Source organism: Aotus nancymaae, unplaced genomic scaffold, assembly GCF_030222135.1.
Source record: "Aotus nancymaae isolate 86718 unplaced genomic scaffold, 86718_ANA_hifiasm-v0.15.2.pri h1tg000008l, whole genome shotgun sequence".
Classification (NCBI taxonomy): Eukaryota; Metazoa; Chordata; class Mammalia; order Primates; family Aotidae; genus Aotus; species Aotus nancymaae.
In genome coordinates this window covers 46,145,504-46,165,033 of record NW_026988419.1, presented here as the reverse complement: position 1 = coordinate 46,165,033, position 19,530 = coordinate 46,145,504, and the positions used below count along the sequence as shown (strand labels likewise).

At 39.0% G+C, this 19,530-nt stretch overlaps 1 non-coding gene across 1 annotated transcript; it reads left to right on the top strand.

The window, feature by feature from the left end:
* The first annotated feature begins 240 nt into the window (after positions 1–240).
* LOC135273798 (U6 spliceosomal RNA) lies at positions 241–347 on the top strand. The gene has a single exon (XR_010341599.1). It is a non-coding gene; the product is annotated as a U6 spliceosomal RNA (small nuclear RNA).
* Positions 348–19,530: the final 19,183 nt, after the last annotated feature.

Genomic DNA, 19,530 nt, shown 5'->3' with positions numbered 1-19,530 from the left:
AAATATATGGAAGTTAAGCAACAGGTTTCTGATCAACTAATGGATCCAAAAAGAAATTAAAATAGAGATTAATACAAAAGAAAATGGAAACAAAATGTATGAAAACTCGTGGAATGCAGCAAAAGCAGTAAATGCCCACATTATTAAGAAAAAACTCCAAATAAGCAAACTACCATTACACCAAAAGGGTCTGAAAAAAGAAGAACAAATGAAGAAAAAGTTTGTATAAGAAAGATAATAGTGCTCGCTTCGGCAGCACATATACTAAAACTGGAACGATACAGAGAAGATTAGCATGGCCCCTGTGCAAGGATGACACGCAAATTCGTGAAGCATTCCATATTTTTAAGCAACTTCAGCAAAGTCTCAGAATACAAAATCAATGTGCAAAAATCACAAGCCTTCCTATACACCAATAACAGACTTAAAGAGAGTCAAATCAAGAACAAACTGCCATTCAAAATTGTTACAAAGAGAATAAAATACCTAGGAATACATAACAAGGAACATAGAGGACCTCTTCAAGGAGAACTACAAATCACTGCTCAATGAAATACGAGATGACACAAACAGATGGAGAAACATTCCATGTTCATGGTTAGGAAGAATCAATATTGTGAAAATGGCCATACTGCCCAAAGTAATTTACAGATTCAACGCTATCCCCATCAAGCTACCAATGACCTTCTTCACAGAACTGGAAAAAAACACCTTAAACTTCATATGGAACCAAAAGAGAGCCCGCATAGCCAAGTCAATTCTAAGTAAAAAGAACAAAGCAGGAGGCATCACACTACTGGACTTCAAACTCTACTACAAGGCTACAGTAATAAAAACAGCATGGTACTGGTACCAAAACAGAGATTTAGACCAATGGAACAGAACAGAGGCCTCAGAGGCAACACAACACATCTATAACCATCCGATCTTTGACAAACTTGACAAAAACAATCAATGGGGAAAGGATTCCCTGTTTAATAAATGGTGTTGGGAAAACTGGCTAGCCATGTGCAGAAAGCAGAAACTGGACCCCTTCCTGACACCATACACTAAAATTAATTCCAGATGGATTAAAGACTTAAACATAAGACCTAACACCATAAAATCCATAGAAGAAAATCTAGTCAAAACCATTCAGGACCTAGGCATAGGCAAGGACTTCATGACTAAAGCATCAAAAGCAATGGCAATGAAAGCCAAAATAGACAAATAGGACATAATCAAACTCCACAGCTTCTGCACAGCAAAAGAAACAGTCATCAGAGTGAATCAGCAACCAACAGAATGGGAAAAAATTTTTGCAGTCTACCCATCTGACAAAGGACTGATATCCAGAATTTACAAAGAACTAAAAAAGATTTACAAGAAAAAACAAACAAACAAGCCCATTCGAAAGTGGGCGAAGGATATGAACACACAATTTACAAAAGAAGACATACATGAGACCAACAAACATATGAAAAAATGCTGATCATCACTGATCATTAGAGAAATGCAAATCAAAACTACATTGACATAACATTTCATGCCAGTTAGAATGGCGATCATTAAAAAATCTGGAGACAACAGATGCCGGAGAGGAGGTGGAGAAATAGGAATACTTTTACACTGTTGGTAGGAGTGTAAATTAGTTCAACCATTGTGGAAGACAGTGTGGCGATTCTTCAAGGACCTAGAAATAGAAATTCCATTTAACCCAGCAATCCCATTACTGGGTATATATCCAAAGGATTATAAATCATTCTACTATAAGGACACATGCACATGAATGTTCACTGCAGCACTGTTTACAATAGCAAAGATCTGGAACCAACCCTAATGCCCATTGATGATAGACTGGACAGGGAAAATGTGGCATATATACACCATGGAATACTATGCAGCCATCAAAAACGATGAATTTGCGTCCTTTGTAGGGACATGGATGAGCCTGGAAACCATCATTCTCAGCAAACTGACACAAGAACAGAAAATCAAACACTGCATGTTCTTACTCATAGGTGGGTGTTGAACAATGAGAACACATGGACACAGGGAGGGGAGCATCATACACTGGGGTCTGTCAGGGGGAAATAGGGGAGGGACAGTGGGGGGTGGAGAGTTGGAGAGAGATAGCATGGGGAGAAATGCCAGATATAGGTGATGGGGAGAAAGGCAGCAAAGCACACTGCCATGTGTGTACCTACGAAACAATCTTCCATGTTGTTCACATGTACCCCAAAGCCTAAAATGCAATAAAAACAGAAAGAAAGAAAGATAATAAAGATCAGGCCAGGAAAAATAGAAACTAGGAAAACAATGGAAGAGATTAATAAACCTAAGAGTTGTTGTTGTTGTTGTTTTAAAGATAAGTTGATATATCTTTCACTAAGAAAAAAACAGAAGACTCAAAATCAGAAATGAAAGAGGAGCCATTACAACTAAAGCCACAGAAATAAAAAGGTTAATAAAAAGACTTACCAATTATACACCAACAAATTGGATAACCTAGAAGGAATGGATAAATTTCTAGATATATACAATATACTAAGACAGAATTATGAAATAGAAAATCTGAGCAGATCAATAACAAGCAAGAAGATTGAATTAATAATTTTTAAAAATCACTCACAGGGGAGGAGTTCCAAGATGGCTGGTTAGATCCAGCTCAGGATTGCAGCTCCGAGTGAAAGTGCAGAGGGTGAGTGGACGCCACATTTCCAGAAGGATTTTTATTGCCCACAGACCAAGAGATTCGAAGGCGGAGGAGCCCCACGGGTCACTAGCGTGGCTGTTTTGGCTGGCGCGGCTGTTTTACCTGTGCCCCGGCGCAGCCGCTCCCAGTGCAGAGTAAACGGGACTGTGTTCCCACTTAGCCAGCAAGGGGAGCTGAAACAGGGAGCCAGGCAAAAAAAAGTGCCATGAGTCTCAGAGCTGCAGTTTCAGTGGCTCAGTGGGTCACCGCACGGGAAATCACACAGATCCTGGCACCTATTCAACAGGCGACCAGGATACCTGGGAGAGGGCTGACCTTTCAACGAAAAAATAAAAGGCTCTGAGGCAGGGAGCCAGGAGATCAGGCCCGGCTGGTCCCACCCCTACAAAAACAAAACCAAAAACAAAAAAACAGCAATTGGAAATGCTCTGGGTTGAGAGTTTCACAGCAAGCACAGCTGAACCTGGGATGGTCCAGCTCTGTGGGGGAGGGGTGTCCACCATTACTGAGGCAGTCTGCTGTTGCTGCGTCAACCCGCCATTACAGAGAAAGTCCGTGATTACAGAGGCGGGCCAACATTGCAGAAGCAGCTCTAACTACACCCATATAAACAGGACTGCAGGGAAGTTCACACAGCAGCTGGGCAGAGAACACAGCAGCTCAGTGAAGCCTCTGCAGGCTGAGAGTGACTAGGCTGCCTCCTTGTGGGCAGGGCAGCCCTGAAGGAAAAAAAAGGCAGCAGTACAGTGGAAACTCATAAAGCCCTAACTCCCTGGGACAGAACACCTGGGAAAAAAAAGGGGGTGGTTATGAGTTCTGCTGCTGCAGACTTAAATTTACCAGCCCAGCAGCTCTGAATGAACAACGGGGCTCACAGCTCAGCACCTCAGCTAATATAAAGGACTGTTTCCTCAAGCAGCTCCCAACCCCCGTATAGCCAAAGAGTCACCTCATAAAGGAGAGCTCAGACTGACATTTGGCAGGTATCCTTCTGGGACAAAGCAGAAGAAGAAATTGGTAGCAACCTTTACTGTTTGGCAGCTGCTGCAAGTGATCCCCAGGCAAGCAGGGCCTGAAGTGGACCTCAGCAGTCCTACAGCAGAGAGGCCAGACAGTTAAAAGGAAAACTTAGAAACAGAAATAACTTCATCAACAACAAACAGAACGTCCATTCAGAGACCCAACCAGAAAGTCAATAACTACAAAGCCGACAGGTGGATAAATCTACAAAGATGGGAAGAAACCAGCTCAAAAACGATGAAAACACCCGAAACCAGAACACCTCTCCTCCTACAAGGGATCACAACTCCTCACCAGCAAGGGAACAAGACTGGATGGAGAATGAGTGTGATGAAATGACAGAATCAGCTTTCAGAAAGTGGGTAATAAGATACTTCCATGAGCTAAAAGAACATGTTCTAACCCAATGCAAAGAAACTAAGAACTTGAAAAAAGATTTGATGAAATGCTAATGAGAATGGACAACTTAGAGAGGAATATAAGTGAATTGATGGAGCTGAAAAACACAACACGACAACTTTGCAAAGCATGCACAAGTTTCAACAGCCGAATTGACCAAGCAGAAGAAAGGATATCAGAGGTCGAAGAGCAATTCAATGAAATAAAACGAGAAGGCAAGATTAGAGAAAACAGAGTAAAAAGGAATGAACAAAGTCAACAGAAATATGGGACTATGTGAAAAGACCTAATCTACGTTTGATAGGTGTACCTGAATGTGACGAAGAGAATGAATCCAAGCTGGAAAATACTCTTCAGGATATTATCCAGGAAACCTTCCCCAACCTAGCAAGGCAGGCCAATATTCAAGTCCAGGAAATACAGAGACCACCACAAAGATATTCCTCTAGAAGAGCAACGCCAAGGTACATAATCGTCAGATTCTACCAGGGTTGAAATGAAGGAGAAAATGCTAAGAGCAGCCAGAGAGAAAGGTCGCGTTACCCACAAAGGGAAGCCCATCAGACTCACAGCAGATCTCTCAGCAGAAACCCTACAGGCCAGAAGAGAGTGGGGGTCGATATTCAACATCCTTAAAGAAAAGAACTTTCAACCCAGAATTTCATATCCAGCCAAACTAAGCTTCATAAGTGAAGGAAAAATAAAACCCTTTGTGAACAAGCAAGTACTCAGAGATTTCAACACCACCGGACCGGTTTTACAAGAGCTCCTGAAAGAGGCACTACACATAGAAAAGAACAACCAGTACCAGCCACTCCAAAAACACACGAAATGGTAAAGAGCATCAACACAATGAAGAATCTACATCAACCAACGGACAAAACAGCTGGCTAGCATCAAAATGGCAGGATCAAATTCACACATAACAATATTAACCCTAAACGTAAATGGACTAAATGCCCCAATCAAAAGACACAGACTGGCAAATTGGATAAAAAGCCAAAACCCATCAGTGTGCTGTATCCAGGAAACCCACCTCACATGCAAGGATACACAAAGGCTCAAAATAGAGGGATGGAGGAAGATTTACCAAGCAAATGGAGAGTAAAAAAAAAGCAGGAGTTGCAATTCTCATCTCTGATAAAATAGACTTTAAAGCAACAAAGATCAAAAGAGACAAAGAAGGACATTACATAATGGTAAAAGGATCAATGCAACAAGAAGAGCTAACGATCCTAAATATATATGCACCTAATACAGGGGCACCCAGATACATAAGGCAAGTTCTTAATGACTTACAAAGAAACTTAGACTCCCAGACAATAATAGTGGGAGACTTGAATACACCATTGTCAATATTAGACAGATCAACGAGACAGAAAATTAACAAGGATATCCAGGACTTGAACTCAGACCTGGACCAAGCAAACCTAATAGACATTTACAGAACTCTCCACCCCAAATCCACAGAATATACATTCTTCTCAGCAGCACATCACACCTACTCTAAAATTGACCATATAATTGGAAGTAAATCACTCCTCAGCAAATGCAAAAGAACGGAAACCATAACAAACAGTTTCTCAGACCACAGTGCAATCAAGTTAGAACTCAGAATTCAGAAACCAACCCAGAACCGCACAGCTTCATGGAAAATGAACAACTTTCTCTTGAATGTTGACTGGATAAACAATGAAATGAAGGCAGAAATAAAGATGTTCTTCGAAACCAACGAGAATGAAGACACCACATACCAGAATCTCTGGGACATATTTAAAGCAGTCTCTAGAGGAAAATATATAGCAATAAGTGCCCACATGAGAAGAAAGGAGAGATCTAAAATTGACACCCTATCGTCAAAATTGAAAGAGCTAGAGGAGCAAGATCAAAAAAACTCAAAACCTAGCAGAAGACAAGAAATAATTAAGATCAAAGCAGAATTGAAGGAGATAGAGACACGAAAAACCCTTCAAAAAAATCAATAAATCCAGGAGCTGGTTTTTTGAAAAGATCAACAAAATAGACAGACCACTAGCCAAACTAATAAAAAAGAAAAGAGAGAATAACCAAATAGATGCAACAAAAAATGATAAAGGGGATATCACCACAGATGCCACAGAAATTCAAACCATCATTAGAGATTATTACAAACAACTCTATGCACATAAACTAGAAAACCTGGAAGAAATGGATAAATTCCTGGACAGTTGCCTCCTCCCAAGCCTAAACCAGGAAGAAGTCGAAACCCTGAATAGACCAATAACAAGGTCTGAAGTTGAGGCAGCAATTAAGAGCCTACCACCCAAAAAAAGCCCAGGTCCAGATGGGTTCACAGCCGAATTCTACCAGACATACAAAGAGAAACTGGTACCATTCCTACTGAAACTATTCCAAATAATCCAAAAAGAGGGAATCCTTCCCAAATCATTTTATGAGACCAACATCATCCTGATACCAAAACCCGGCAGAGACTCAACAAGAAAAGAAAACTACAGGCCAATATCCATGATGAACATAGATGCAAAAATCTTCAATAAAATACTGGGAAGCCAATTACAACAGCACATCAAAAAGCTTATCCACCATGATCAAGTAGGATTCATCCCGGGGATGCAAAGCTGGTTCAATATACGCAAGTCTATAAATGTAGTTCACCACATAAACAGAACCAAAGACAAAAACCACATGATTATCTCAATTGATGCAGAGAAGGCCTTCGACAAAATTCAACAGCCCTTTATGCTAAAAACCCTCAATAAACTAGGTATCGACGGAACATATCTCAAAATAATAAAAGCTATTTACAACAAACAAACAGTCAATATCATACTGAATGGGCAAAAACTGGAAGCATTCCCTTTGAAATCTGGTACTAGACAAGGATGCCCTCTCTCACCACTCCTATTCAATATAGTACTGGAAGTTGTAGCCAGAGCAATCAGGCAAGAAAAAGAAATAAAGGGTATTCAATTAGGAAAGGAGGAAGTCAAATTGTCTCTATTTGCAGACGACATGATTTTATATCTAGAAGACCCCATCATCTCAGCCCAAAATCTCCTGAAACTGATAAGCAACTTCAGCAAAGTCTCAGGATACAAAATCAATGTGCAAAAATCACAAGCATTCCTATACACCAAGAACAGACTTAAAGAGAGCCAAATCAAGAACCAACTGCCATTCACAATTGCTACAAAGAGAATAAAATACCTAGGAATACAACTAACAAGGAACGTAAAGGACCTCTTCAAGGAGAACTACAAACCACTGCTCAATGAAATAAGAGAGGACACAAACAGATGGAGAAACAATCCATGTTCATGGTTAGGAAGAATCAATATTGTGAAAATGGCCATACTGCCCAAAGTAATTTACAGATTCAATGCTATCCCCATCAAGCTACCAATGACCTTCTTCACAGAACTGGAAAAAACCACCTTAAACTTCATATGGAACCAAAAGAGAGCCCACATAGCCAAGTCAATTCTAAGTAAAAAGAACAAAGTGAGAGGCATCACACTACTGGACATCAAATATACTACAAGGCTACAGTAATCAAAACAGCATGGTACTGGTACCAAAACACAGATATAGACCAATGGAACAGAACAGATGCGTCGGAGGCAACACAACATATCTATAACCATCTGATCTTTGACAAACCTGATAAAAACAAGCAATGGGGAAAGGATTCCCTGTTTAATAAGTGGTGTTGGGAAAACTGGCTAGCCATATGCAGAAAGCAGAAACTGGACCCCTTCCTGACACCTTACACTAAAATTAACTCCAGATGAGTTAAAGACTTAAACATAAGACCTAACACCATAAAAACCCTAGAAGAAAACCTAGGCAAAACCATTCAGGACATAGGCATAGGCAAGGACTTCATGACCAAAACACCAAAAGCATTGGCAACAAAAGCCAAAATAGACAAATGGGACCTAATCAAACTCCACAGCTTCTGCACGGCAAAAGAAACAGTCAATAGAGTGAATCGGCAACCAACAGAATGGGAAAAAATTTTTGCAGCCTACCCATCTGACAAAGGGCTGATATCCAGAATTTACAAAGAACTAAAACAGATTTACAAGAAAAAACAAGCCCATTCAAAAATGGGTGAAAGATATGAACAGATACTTTACAAAAGAAGACATACATGAGGCCAATAAGCATATGAAAAAATGCTCATCATCACTGGTCATTAGAGAAATGCAAATCAAAACTACATTGAGATACCATCTCACGCCAGTTAGAATGGCGATCATTAAAAAATCTAGAGACAACAGATGCTGGAGAGGATGTGGAGAAATAGGAACACTTTTACACTGTTGGTGGGAGTGTAAAGTAGTTCAACCATTGTGGAAGACAGTGTGGCGATTCCTCAAGGACCTAGAAATAGAAATTCCATTTGACCCAGCAATCCCATTACTGGGTATATATCCAAAGGATTATAAATCGTTCTAGTATAAGGACACATGCACACGAATGTTCATTGCAGCACAGTTTACAATAGGGAAGACCTGGAACCAACCCAAGTACCCATCGATGATAGACTGGACAGGGAAAATGTGGCACATATACACCATGGAATATTATGCAGCCATCAAAAACGATGAGTTCGCGTCCTTTGTAGGGACATGGATGAACCTGGAAACCATCATTCTCATCAAACTGACATAAGAACACAAAATCAAACATCACATGTTCTCACTCATAGATGGGTGTTGAACAATGGGAACACATGGACACAGGGAGGGGAGCACTATACACTGGGGTCTGTTGGGGGGGAGTGGGAGGGACAGCGGGGGATGGGGAGTTGGGGAGAGATAGCATGGGGAGAAATGTCATATATAGGTGAAGGGGAGGAAGGCAGCAAATCACACTGCCACATATGCACCTATGCAACAATCTTGCATGTTTTTCACATGTACCCCAAAACCTAAAATGCAATAAAAAAAATCACTCACAAAAAAAATGCCTAGAACCTGATGACTTCATTGCTGAATCCTATGAAATATTTAAAGAACTAATACCAATCCATCTGAAAGTCTTCCAAAAATCAAAGAAAAAGAAATAATTTCCAAGTGAATTATATGAGGCTAGCAATACCCTGACACCAAAGCCAGAAACCATTACAAGAAAATTACAATCCAATATCCCTGATGAACACAGACGCAAAAATCCTCGTCAAAACAATAGCAAACCCAACTTAACAGCACATTAAAGGGATTATTCACTGTGATAAAGTGGGATTTTTCATGGGATGTGAGGATGGTTCAACATGTGCAAATCAACAAATTGATATACCACTTAACAGAATATAGGATAAAAATCATATGATCATCAAAACATCAAGAAAAATTGTGTAACAAAATTCAACGTTCTTTTACAATAAAAACTACCAATAAATTAGTTACATAAAGAATGCACCTCAACACCATAAAAGCCCTATGTGACAAGCCCACAGCTTACATCATATTCAATTATGAAAAGTTGAAAGTGTTTCCTTTAAGATCTGGAACAATACTCACTCCCACAACTTCTATTCAAGTAGTACTGGAAGTCCTAGCTAGAGAAATTAAGCAACAGAAAAAAATATATTAAAATCACAAAGGAAGTAAATTGTCTCTGCAGATGCCAATCTTATATATTAAATTTTTTTAAAGCTTCAAAGAACTTTTAGAACTAATAAATAAATTCATTAAAGTTTCAGGGTACAAAATCAATGTACAAAAATCAGTTGTCTTTCTAAATATGAACAATGAATTATCTAAAAAAGAAATCAAGAAAATAATCCAAATAACAATAGCTATAAAGAAAACAAAATGCTTAGGATTAAATTTAACCAAGGAGGTAAAAGATCTATGCACAGAAAAGTATATAAGATAATAATAAAAAGAAGGCACAAATTGAAAGATATCTCATGTACAGGAATTAGAAAAATATTGTTATAATGTCCACATCACCCAAAGAAATCTACAGATTCAGTACAATCCTTATCAAAATTCCAATAACATTTTCTACAAAAATTTAAAACATTCTAAAATTTGTATAGAAACACAAAAGACCATGAAAAGCCAAAGCAATTCTGAGCAAAAACAAACCTGAAACCACCATACTACCTAACTTTAAAATATACTGCAATGCTATAGTAACCAAGAGAGCATGGTACCAGCACAAAAACACAGACAAATAGTAAAAAATGGAGACTGCAGAGATAAACCCAAGCATTTACAGTCAACTGATTTTTTATGAAGCCACCAAGAATAAACAGTGGGGAAAGGAGAGTTTACTCAATAAGTGGTGTTGGTACTACTGGATAGAAACATGCAGAAGAATAAAATTAGATGCTGTTTTATATCAGAAAAAAATTAACTCGGGGATCCCGGGCAAGATGGCCAAATAGGAACAGCTGCAGTGTGCAGCTCCCAGTGAGACTGATGCAGAAGGCAGGTGATTTCCACATTTCCAACTGAGGTACATGGTTCATCTCACTGGTACTGGTTGGACAGTAGGTGCAACCCAAGGAGGGTGAGCTGAAACAGGATGGGGCACAGCCTCACTCAGGAAGCACAAGGAGCTGGGAACTCCCTCTCCTAGCCAAGGGAAGCCATTAGGGACTGTTTCCTTCACTCTAGCCCAGATATTGCACTTTACCCATGGTCTTCAAAACCTGCAGACCAGGAGATTCCCTCTGGTACCTACACAACTACCAGGGCCCTGGGTTTCCAGCACAAAACTGGGTGACCGTTTGGGCAGAAACCAAGCTGCCACAGAAATTCTTTTTTTTTTGTTTTGTTTTTTGTTTTTGTTTGTTTTTCAGACCCCTGTGACACCTGGGACACCACCAGTGAGAGAGAACTGCTCACTCCTCTGAAAAGGGGGCTGAAGCCACAGAGCAAGTGGTCTGGCTCGGTAGGTTCCACCACCACAGAGACCAGCAAGGTAAGATCCTCTAGCTTGAAATTCTCACAGTCAGTGCAGCAGTCTGAGCTCAACCTGGGTCATTAGAGCTCAGTGTGGGGAGGGGCATCCCACACTATAAGCAATCCTGGTGGGAAATCCGAACTGGGCAGAGCCCAACATATATCAACAGCTGCAGACATTTTGTCACTAGATGTCCTCTCTGAGAAGAGCATCTCTGAAAAAAGGTGATAGCCCATCAGGGACTTATAAATAAAGCCCCCACCTTCCTGGGACAGAGCATCTGGAAAAAGAGGCAGTAGTGGGTACAGCTTCAGAGGACCTAAATGTCCCTGCTGGGCAGCTCTGAAGAGAGCAGCAGATTTCCCAACACAGCATTCAAGCTCTGATAAGGGACAGACTGCTTCCTTAAGTGTCTCCCTGACCCCCATGTATCCTGACTGGGAGAAACCTCTCAGTAGGGGTCAACAGATACCTCATACAGGAGGGCTGGCATCTGGTGGATACCCCTCTGGAATGAAGCTACCAGAGGAAGAAACAGGCAGCAATCTTTGCTGTTCTGCAGTCTCCCACTGGTGATTCCCAGGCAAGCAGGGTCTGGAGTAGACCTCCAGCAAACTCCAGCAGACCTGAAGCAGAGGGCCCTATTAGAAGAAAAATTAACAAACAAAAAGAAATAGTTTCAACATCTACAAAAAAAAGTCCATTCAGAGACACCATCCAAAGGTCACTGATCTCAAGACTAAAGAAAGATAAATCAACAAAAATGGGAAGAAACCAATGCAAAAAGGTTGAAAACTCCAAAAACCAGAACACCTCTTCTCCTTTAAGGGATTGCAGCTTTTTGCCAGCAAGGAGAAAAGAGTAGATGGAGAATGAGCTTGACAAATTGACAGAAGCAGGCTTCAGAAGGTGAGTAATAACAAACTTCTTGAAGCTAAAGGAGCATCTTCCAACCCAGTGCAAGAAAGCTAACAACCTTGAAAAAATGTTAGACAAAATGCTAATTAGAATAACGAATTTAGAGAAGACCATAAATGACCTGACAAGAGCTGAAAAACACAGCACAAGGACTTCGTGAAGCATGCACAAGTTTCAATGGCAAAATCAATCAAATGGAAAATAGGATATCAAAGACTGAAGATCAACTCAATGGAATAAAGCAAGAAGACAAGATTAGCGAAAAAAAAAGAGTGAAAAGAAACAAAACCTCCAAGAAATATGGGATTATGTGAAAAGACCAAATATACTTTTGATCAGTGTACCTGAAAGTGAAGGGGAGAATGAAATCAAGTTGGAAAACACTCTTCAAGATATTATCCAGGAGAACTTCCCCAACCCAGCAAGGCAGATCAACATTCAAATTCAGGAAATACAGAGAACACAACAAAGATATTCCTCAAGAAGAGCAACCCCAGGACACATAATGATCAGATTCACCAAGGTTGAAATGAAGGGAAAAAGGCTAAGGACAGCCAGAGAGGAAGGTCAGGTTACCCACAAAGGGAAGCCCATAGGACTCATAGTGGATCTCTCGGCAGAAACCCTACAAGCCAGAAGAGAGTGGGGGCCAACATACGACATCCTTAAAGAAAAGAACTTTCAACCTAGAATTTCATATCCTGCCAAACTAAGCTTCATAAACGAAGGAGAAACAAAATCCTTTATGGACAAGCAATTGCTGAGATATTTCATCACCACCAGGCCTGCCTTACAAGAGCTCCTGAAAGAAGCACTAAACAAGGAAAGGAACAACCAGTACCAGCCACTCCAAAAATGTACCAAATGGTAAAGACCTTCGACACAATAAAGAATATGTGTCAACTAATGGGCAAAACAGCCAGCTAGCATCAAAATGGCAGGAATAAATTCACACATAACAATATTAACCCTATATGTAAATGGGCTAAATGCTCCAATCAAAGACACAGACTGGCAAATTGGATAAAAAGTCAAAACCTATCAGTGTGTTGTATTCAGGAAACTCATCTCATGAGCAAGGACACATATAGGCTAAAAATAAAGGGATGGAGGAAGATTTATCAAGCAAACAGAGAGCAAAAAAAAGCAGGACTTGCAATCCTAGTCTCTGATAAAATAGACTTTAAACCAACAAAGATCAAAAGAAACAAAGAAGGGCATTACATAATGGTAAAAGGATCAATGCAACAAGAAGAGCTAATGATCCTAAATATATATGCATCCAATACAGGAGCACCCAGATACATAAAGCAAGTTCTTAATGACATACAAAGAGACTTAGATTCCCACACAATAATAGTGGGAGACCTTAACACTCCACTGTCAATAGTAGACAGATCAACGAAGACACAGCATACCAGAATCTCTGGTACACATTTAAAGCAGTGTCTAGAGGGAAATCTATAGCAATAAATGCCCACATGAGAAGGAAAGATCTAAAATTGACACCCTATTGTCAAAATTGAAATAGCTAGAGGAGCAAGATCAAAAAAACTCAAAAGCTAGCAAAAGACAAGAAATACCTAAGATTAGAACAGAACTGAAGAAGAAAGAGACACAAAAACCCTTCAAAAAAAATCAATAAATCCAGGAGCTGGTTTTTTGAAAAGATCAACAAAACAGACAGACTGCTAGCCAGATTAATAAAATAGAAAAGGGAGAAGAATAAAATAGATGCAATAAAAAATGATAAAGGGGACATCACCACTGATTCCACATAAATACAAACTACAATCAGAGATTACTACAAACAACTCTATGCACATAAACCAGTAAATCTAGAAGAAATGGATAAATTCCTAAATACTTACACCCTCCCAAACCTAAATCAGGAAGAAATTGAAACCTTAAATAGACCAATAACAAGGGCTGAAGTTGAGACAGCAATTAATACTCTACCAACCAAAAAAACATCCAGGTCCAGAGGGGTTCACAGCCGAATTCTACCAGAGGTACAAAGAGAAGCTGGTACCATTCCTCCTGAAACTATTCCAAACAATCCAAAAAGAGGGAATCCTTCCCAAATCATTTTATGAGACCAACATCATTCTGATACCAAAACCCAGCAGAGACTCAACAAAAAAGGAAAACTTCAGGTATATATCCATGCTGAACATAGATGCAAAAATCTTCAATAAAATACTGGCAAACAGACTGCAACAGCACATCAAAAAGCTTATCCATCATGATCAAGTAGGTTTCATTGCGGGGATGCAAGGCTGGTTCAACATATGCAAGTCTATAAACGTAATCCACCACATAAACAGAACCAAAGACAAAAACCACATGATTATCTCAATAGATGCAGAGAAGACCTTCGACAAAATTCAACAGCCCTTTTTGCTAAAAACTCTCAACAAACTAGGTATTGAAGGAATATATCTTAACATAATAAAAGCTACTTATAACAAACCTACAGCCAATATCATACTGAATGGGCAAAAACCGGAAGCATTCCCTTTGAAATCTGGCACTAGACAAGGATGCCCTCTCTCACCACTCCTCTTCAATATAGTATTGGAAGTTCTAGCCAGAGCAATTAGGCAAGAAAAAAAAGGGGGTATTCAGTTAGGAAAGGAGGGAGTCAAATTGTCTCTATTTGCAGACGACATGACTGTATATTTAGAAGACCCTATCATCTCAGCCCAAAATCTCCTTAAACTGATAAGCAACTTCAGCAAAGTCTCAGGATACAAAATTAATGTGCAAAAATCACAAGCATTCCTATACACCAATAACAGAATAACAGAGAACCAAATCATGAGTGAACACCCATTCACAATTGCTACAAAGAGAATACGATACCTAGGAATACAACTAACAAATGATATAAAGGACCTCTTCAAGGAGAACTACAAACCACTGCTCAACAAAGTACGAGAGGACACAAACAGATGGAGAAACATTGCATGCTCATGGTTAGGAAGAATCAATATTGTGAAAATGGCCATACTGCCCAAAGTAATTTATATATTCAATGCTATCTCCATCAAGCTACCAATGACGTTCTTCACGGATCTGGAAAAAACCACCTTAAACTTCATATGGAACCAAAAGAGAGCCCGCATAGCCAAGTCAATTCTAAGCAAAAAGAACAAAGCGGGAGGCATCATGTTACCTGACTTCAAATTATACTACAAGGCTACAGTAATCAAAACAGCATGTCACTGGTACCAAAACAGATATATAGACCAATGGAACAGAACAGAGGCCTCAGAGGCAACACCACACATCCACAATCATCTGATCTTTGACAAATCTCGCAAAAACAAGCAATGGGGAAAGGATTCCCTGTTTAATAAACGATGTTGGGAAAACTGGCTAACCAAGTGCAGAAAGCAGAAACTGGACCCTTTCCTTTCCTTACACTAAAATTAACTCCAGATAGATTAAAGATTTAAACATAAGACCTAACACCATGAAAGCCCTGGAAGACAATCTAGGCAAAACCATTCAGACATAGGCATAGGCAAGGACTTCATGACTAAAACACCAAAAGCATTGGCAACAAAAGCCAAAATAGACAAATGGGATCTAATCAAACTCCAGAGTTTCTGTACAGCAAAAGAAACAATCATTAGAGTGAACCGGCAACCAACAGAATGGAAAAAAATTTTTGTAATGTACCCATCTGACAAAGGGCCAATATCCAGAATCTACAAAGAACTAAAACAGATTTACAAGAAAAAAACAAACAAACCCATCCAGAAGTGGGTGAAGGATATAAACAGACACTTTTCAAAAGAAGACATATATGAGGCCAACAAACATATGAAAAAATGCTCATCATTACTGGTTATTAGAGAAATGTAAATCAAAACCACATTGAGATACCACCTCTCGCCAGTTAGAATGGCAATCATTAAAAAATCAGGAGACAACAGATGCTGGAGAGGATGTGGAGAAATAGGAACACTTTTACACTGTTGGTGGGAGTGTAAAGTAGTTCAACCATTGTGGAAGACAGTGTGGTGATTCCTCAAGGACCTAGAAATAGAAATTCCATTTGACCCAGCAATCCCAATCCTGGGTATATATCCAAAGGATTATAAATCATTCTATTATAAAGATACATGCACACGTATGTTCATTGTGGCACTGTTTACAATAGCAAGGACTTGGAACCAACCTAAATGCCCATCGATGATAGACTGGACAAGGAAAATGTGGCACATATACACCATAGAATACTATGCAGCCATAAAAAATGATGAGTTTGTGTCCTTTGTAGGGACATGGATAAATCTGGAAACCATCATTCTCAGCAAATGGAAACAATAACAGAAAATCAAAAACTGCATGTTTTCACTCATAGGCGAGTGTTGAACAATGAGAACACATGGACACAGGGAGGGGAGCATCACATACTGGGGTCTGTAGGGGTGGCCAGGGGAGGCACAGTGTGGGAATGGGGATTTTGGGGAGGGATAACATGGGGAGAAATGCCAGATATAAGTGATGGGGGATGGAGGCAACAAACCACATTGCCATGTGTGTACCTATGCAACAATCCTGCATGATCTGCACACGTACCCCAGAACCTAAAGTACAATTTAAAAAAAAAAAAGACAGAAATCAAGAGGTTCTTTGAAACTGAGAACAAACGAACAATGTACCAGAATCTCTGGGACATGGCTAAAGTAGTGTTAAGAAAGAAATTTCCAAATTTCCACATCAAAAAGCTGGAAAGATACCAAATTAACAACCTAACATCACAACTAAAAGAAGAGAACCAAGAGCAAACAAAACCCAAAGCTAAAAGGTAGGAAATAACCAAGATCAGAGCAAAATTGAAGGATACAGAGACACAAAAATGCTTCAAAAAATTACTGAATCCAGGAGCTGGGTTTTTAAAAATCAATAAATAGACCAGTATCTAGATTAATAAAGAAAAAATCAAATAGACACAATCAGAAATGATAAGGGGGATGTCACCACTGACCCCACAGAAATACAAGCAACCATCAAAGAATACAATAAACACCTCTATGCACATAAACTAGAAAATCTAGAATAAATGGATAAATTCCTGGACACATACATCCTCCTCATACTGAACCAGGAAGAAATTGAATTCCTGAACAGACCAATAATGAGTTTTAAAATTGAGGCAATAATAAATAGCCTACCAACTAAAAAAAGCCCAGGACCAGATGGATTTACGGCTGAATTCCACCAGAGGTACAAAGAAGAGGTGCTACCATTTCTTTCTTTCCTTCTTTCCTTCCTTCCTTCTTTGTTTCTTTCTTTCTTTCATTTTACTTTAAGTTCTGGAATACAAGGGCAGAATGTGGTGGCACCATTTCTGCTTAAACTGTTTCAAACAACTGAAAAGGAGGGACTCCTTCCTTACTCATTTCATGAGGCCAGCATCATTCTGATACCAAAATCTGGCACAGATACAACAAAAAAAGAAAACTTCAGGCCAATATTCCTGATGAACACTATGCAAAAATCCTCAATAAAATATTGGGAAATGGAATCCAGCACCACATCAAAAGCTTATCCACTATGATCAAGTTGGCTTCATCCCCAGGATGCAAGGTTGTTTCAACATATGTAAATCAATGAACATGATTCATCACATAAACTAAAAACAAAAGCTGCATGATTATCTCAATAGACGCAGAAAAGGCTGTCAAGTTAAAAACTCTCAATAAACTAGGTATTCAAGGAACACACATCAAAATAATAAAAGCCATATATGACAAACCTATAGTCAATATTATACTGAAAGGGCAAAACTGGAAGGATTCCCCTTGAAAACCAGCACAAGATAAAGAATGTCCTCTCTCACCACCCCTATTCAACACAGTATTGGAAGTTCTGGCCAGGGCAATCAGTCAAGAGAAAGAACTAAATGGTATTTAAATAGGGAGGAAGGAATTCAAATTATCTTTGTTTGCAGATGACTTGGTCCTATCTCTAGAAAAAAAATCCCATCATCTTAGCCCAAAAGTTTCTTACGCTGACAAACAACTTCAGCAAAATCTCAGGATAAAAAAAATACATGTGCAAAAATCACTAGCATTCTCATACACCAACAACAGGCAAGCATAGGGCCAAATCGTGAATTACTTTCCATTTACAATTGCTACAAAAAGAATAAAATACCTAGGAATTAACCTAATAAGGGAAGTGAAGAACCTCTTCAAAAAGAACTACAAATCACTGCTCAAGGAAATCAGAGAGGACACAAATGAATAAATATTCCATGCTCATGGATAGAAAGGATCAATATTGTAAAAATGGCCATACTGCCCAGAGTAATTTATAGACTCAATGCTATTCCTATTAAACTACCATTGACATTCTTCACAGAATTAGAAAAAAACTATTTTAAAATTCATATGGAACAAAAAAAGAGCCCAAATAGCTAAGACAATCCTAAGCAAAAAGAGCAAAGCTGAAGGCATTATGCTACCTGACTTCTAGCTACACTACAAGGCTACAGTAACCAAAACAGCATGGTACCAGTACAGAAACAGACACACAGACATTGGAACAGAATAGAGAACTCAGAAATAAGACCAGACACCTACAACCATCTGATCTTTGACAAACCTGTCAAAAACAAACAATGGGAAAAAGATTTCCTATCTAATAAATGGTGCTGGGACAACTGGCTAGCCAAATGCAGAAGACTGAACCTGGACTCCTTCCTTATCTCTTAAACAAAAATTAACTCAAGAGGAATGAAACACTTAAATGTATAACCCCGAACTATAAAAACCCTAGAAGAAAAATCTAGGCAATACCATTCAGGACATAGGCATGGGAAAATATTTCATGATGAAAGTGTGAAAAGCAATTGTAACAGAAACCAAAATTGACAAATGAGATGTAGTTAAACTAAAGAGCTTCTGCACAGCAAAAGAAACAATCATTAGAGTGAACAGAAAACCTACAGAATGGGAGAAAAAAATTGCAATCTGTCCATCTGACAAAGGTCTAATGTCCAGTTTTTACAAGGAACATAAAGTTACAAGAAATAAAAACAAATAACCCTGTTAAAAAGTGGGCAAAGGACATGAACAGACACTTCTCAAAAGAAGACATTCATGTGGCCAACAAACATATGAAAAAATGCTCAATATTAGTGATCATTAGAAAAATGCAAATTAAAACCACAATGAGATACCATCTCATACCAGTCAGAATGGTGATTATTAAAAGCTCTAGAAATAATAAATGCTAGTGAAGTTGCAGAGAAAAAGGAACACTTTTATTCTGTTGGTGGGAGTGTAAATTAGTTCAACCGCTGGGGAAGACAGTGTGGTGATTTCTCAAAGATCCAGAGGCAGAAATACCATTTGACCCAGCAATTTCATTACTGGGTATATATGCAAAGGAATATAAATCATTCTATTATAAAGATACAGGCATGTATATGTTCATTATAGCACTGTTCAAAATAGGAAAAACATGGAATCAACCCAAATGTCCATCAATGATAGACAGGATAAAGAAAATGTGGTATATATATACCATGGAATATTATGCAGCCATAAAAA